This window comes from Rousettus aegyptiacus, unplaced genomic scaffold (genome assembly GCF_014176215.1).
Source record: "Rousettus aegyptiacus isolate mRouAeg1 unplaced genomic scaffold, mRouAeg1.p scaffold_m13_p_8, whole genome shotgun sequence".
NCBI lineage: Eukaryota > Metazoa > Chordata > Mammalia > Chiroptera > Pteropodidae > Rousettus > Rousettus aegyptiacus.
Genome location: NW_023416311.1, coordinates 76,865,756 through 76,870,196, shown reverse-complemented (window position 1 = coordinate 76,870,196; position 4,441 = coordinate 76,865,756).

Here is a 4,441-nt window from a genome sequence, read left to right as displayed (position 1 = left end):
GTAAGGTACTGTAGGCTAGAACAGTTCTTTATGGGGGGTAACATAATTTAGCTCATAACAGAGGTTTAAAAAAGCCTACACTAGATATTTTTCTGTTTACATTGGCCCAGTGATAATGTGTTCTATAACTACAGGGTCAGTTCTGTGGATGGAATCACTGCTCTAAAAATAAAACCTAGATCTGAATGCACTCATGAAGTGTGGGATGAGTTTTGCCTCGATTTGAAGCTAAAGCTGCAGACAGGCGCACCTGACTGCTGTGGCTGCAGGGAGTCTGAATGGTTTGACAAGCACAGACCCCAGTAGTCAAAGAGCTCCTTGCAAGGCAGTTGAATGTTCAAGGCTTATTCACAAATCTTGATTCAGAATGGTTGCTTGCAAGTGTAAGTAACTTAGTGCCACATCTTCAAGATGTTCCTTGGTTTCCATCTTGTTTTCTATTTAGGATGAATAACGACCAGACCCACAATTAGATATCCGTGAATTATCCCAAGACATTGCAATTGCACAGAAGAGCTGGGTTTTGCTGAGTCTAAGGAGAATACAGAACGACTTGAAATAAACAAAATCCACTTCAGCACCATTTCATTCAATTTAAAATGATAATGGGATTCAGGCTGTCTACAGCTGCACTAAACTTATGCTCCATTCTCAATTTGGCCTCTAGAAAACAATGACGACAACATGCAATTTAGCTGCTGTTTTGAGGTGTGTACTAGAAGGAGCATGGACCCTAGAATTCTATCTGAATTTGATTTCAATCTCCACATCTTGGTTTTCCCACCATGGCAAAACAATGGCCCCTCAAAAGGTGTCTGTACCCTAATTCCTAGAGACTGTGAATATTTACCTTACATGGCAAGAGGGACTTTGCGAATTTGATTAAGGTACAGACCTTGAGATGGGAAAGTGTGCTGTATTATTCAGAAGGGCCCAATGTAATTACATGTTTCTGTAGAGATGCTTTCCCAGCTGTGCTTGGAGCTATAATGAAGGAACTGAAGAGGATAGTTTCTATCCTGGAGCCCCAGAAAGAATCCAGCTCTGCCAATGCCTTGATTTTAGGACTTCTGACCTGTAGAGCCGAAACATAATGAAGTTGTGTTTTAAGCCATCAAGTTTGTGGTCATTGGTAAAACCAGTAGAAAACTACCATATCCACTTACTAGCTGTCTCACTTTCTGAGTCTTAGTTTTTCCATTCATAAAAAAATAATATAATAATACTGATCACATGTAGTTTATGTGTGGATTTACTGGGGTGATGTATGTAAAATCTGTTGTTAATCACTTCATGACTCAGTGTTCAGACCCTCAGGTGGCTAAACTTCAACCTGGGCCTGAATCTGATCCCATGGTCCACGCCTTCTAGTCAAGGTGTGATGTGTGGACCAGCAGCATCAGCCTCACCAGGGAGCTAGTTTAAATCACCGAATCTCAGGCCTCAACCCAGACTGAGTCAGAATCTGATTTTTCAACCAGACCCATGGGTGATTCATATGCACTTTAAAGTTTGAAAGACACTAGACCGGTAGTTCTGAAGCATCATAGATGCTACCAGCATGAATGCCTGGGCCCAGAATTATAAGCGTGGGATCTCATAATGTGCTTTCTAGTTATTTCTAATCCACAGAGGGTTATAATCACTAGAATAAATGCTTAGAAATCCACTTTAAATGTGAGATTCAAACCAGAATTATAAAATTTTCAATTAATACCCTTTTCTCTAAGGAATAGAGCTATGCTATATAAGTATTACTAAGTGCTACATTTAAAAAAGATACATAAAGGAATAAACATCAAAGAACACAGAGGCACTTTCTGTTCTCATTCCTATTTTGGCATTATCACATGCACTTGATTAGACTCTTTCATTAGATGCATCCGGCTTTGCTTCACTTAGAAGTAAAGCTCTTAGCTGTTTTCACTTTAGCAAGAGAGATCTAACCACTTATTATAATTATCAGAAGACGGACAAGAGCTTTCAGACCTTTCTCTGTCTTAGTAGTACCTGCATCCCTTCCTCCAGAGACAGAAGCATAAAGAGAATGCTCAGCAGTTTTAATGAGGGCAGCCCTGCCCCTCTTCCAGGTGGCTGTGACCCAGAGTACAGAGTTGCCTTCCAAGAACCGAAACGAATGTGACTTTTCTCCAGCATGCCCAGAGCAGAAGACCTGGGAGACAGTGCTCAGATTCCAGTTCTTACCCAGGTCCAAACAGCTGAGTAAGGGCTGCAGATGTGAACCAAAATCAAGGATGAGGAGCTGAGTGCAAACCAGGGCAGAAGGCAGTGATGAAATTCCCAGACAGGTACCACAAAAAGCTTTGAGGAATTTGTGGTTCTTCTTTGTCAGGCAGCAAGGATACGATGCAGGTACACTGGGCTGCCTTTTAGGGCAGGGACATGAGCACTGTACCCTCAAAGTTTCCACCACAAAGAGCAAAATGAGCTGGAACTTAGGCCCAACCAATGTGGGGGGTGGGGCTGTCTAGAGAAAACTTGCCATTATAGCCAGTGAGGGCTGGGTAGCCCTGCACACTGACTGCAAGGGCCGCTGGTGACCACGCTTCCTTCAGGCTTTTACCATTCTAGAAATAGGCTCCCGAGGTTCTGCCAGGCCCGGCACATGGACCCAGAGCCTAGCAGCTGTGCCCACGGGCAAGCATCTTTTGGGTCTGGTGATGCAGGGGCCTGGGCAGGCCATTCCAGTGTCTCTGCCTCAGTGAGTATAAAACCTGATAGCCTTTTTATTATCAAAATTACAAACTTCCATTGTTGTTAGGAAAGCGATAACAAGACATATCTCCTGTACTTTTTTCAAGAGTCCCGAAACATGTATGTGATACCTATTTTTTCATTAACGCTGCCCTCTCCCACAATAAACCACTTAAAATGACGTTTAAGCAAACCTCATGTGGTACAGAAGATATAGTCTGGTTTACCACAGAGACTTCAAGGGCCGACTGGACATTTAACTCAATTTTATTCTCTGGCCGGCTGTGGCTTAATGCTAGTGCAGTTAAATACTCCTGGTTATTCCGGTTTTAGCTATTTCTCCTTTTCCTTTCTTTCCTTTCCCTAGTCCCTCCCTTCTGCCTACCCTTCCCCTGTCTTCTCATTCTTATACGCAGAGTCCCAAACTACTATTTCTAACACCATTAAATCATATCAGTTACACATTACCACCCTGTGTAATTTCCACCGTGATTCCGACCTGTCCCACCAAATATCACACTCCCCAGAAGTGGGGGTTGTCAGTGCCACGAAGTCCTGGGTTGGGAGAGCCTTGGGGAGCTCGGCTGGGCCAGCGTCACCCTAGAGCCCATCTTCAGAGACAGTGTGCGTCGAGGGTCTAGTCTTCTCTGAGGCCGTACCTGCCACTGAGGACTCATATACTGGTGTCTTCTTTCACTGGAAAATCACATGAAAGTTAGACTTCTAAGTTCGAAAGCCACTTACTGGGTGGTCCTGTTCCTCAAAGAATACTTTTCTGCACTCTTTACCCATTATTATATAATACAGCAAATAACAATGACAAAAATAACTGGGATGGTGGTATTATTTAATTTGATTCTCACGATATTCTTACGGGCATTATTTCTTCCACTTCTAGATGTGAAAATAGGCTTGGAAAGACCAGGTAATCTCCCTGGGTCATGTGGCTGCTCACTGATATCACTGGGGTGCCTACCTGACACCCTGTGCTCTGGCATCTGGCTGTGCTCTTCACCAAGCCGTTGCATGGCCCCCTTGCCATCTATCTGCCATCTCCCTTCCCTGCCTCCTCACCCGTACGCACCAGGCCACTACCTACTCCTTTCTCTGTCTGCCATGCAGCCTTCTCAGACTGTGCCCTGCTCTGCCCTTCACCCAGCCTTCCCTGCACGGGCTATCTCAGGGCACTCCATTCTGACCCACCTGCACACTCACTCTATTAGGGGTTTGCACGATCCTGGATTGCTGGAAAGAAAATAAGAACTGCCAGAGACTGTGTTGGCTGCTTCATGGGTCTGTAAGCCAAAACTCCTGGCAGTGGGAGAGGTGTTTCTGCCGCCGGCTGTCCTTGCCAGTGCACATGCCCACGGTGCGTGGTGTGCATATGGCTGGCTGGGGCCGGGGCCTGGGCCCTGGCAGGCTGCCCAGCTCCACCTGCCCAGTTTGTCTCTGCTCACTGAGATTCTGTGCATCTCATCACTGTCTAGGCAAAAGTCAAAAAGGGCACTGTATCAGAACGATACAGATGAAGAACCCTTCGCAGTTGCCAGGTCTGTGTGATTTATGCAAATAACCTGCCTGTGGTTGCTGGAAGCAGATGTTCACATATAAAGAAAAACCCCAGGTGAGCGGTGGCCTACCTTGTCAAGACTGCTCTCAGGCGGGACCTGAGGGCAGGAAGCTCTGTTCTTTGAGCCAGAGAAACCGAGACTGTGCAATTAAAAGT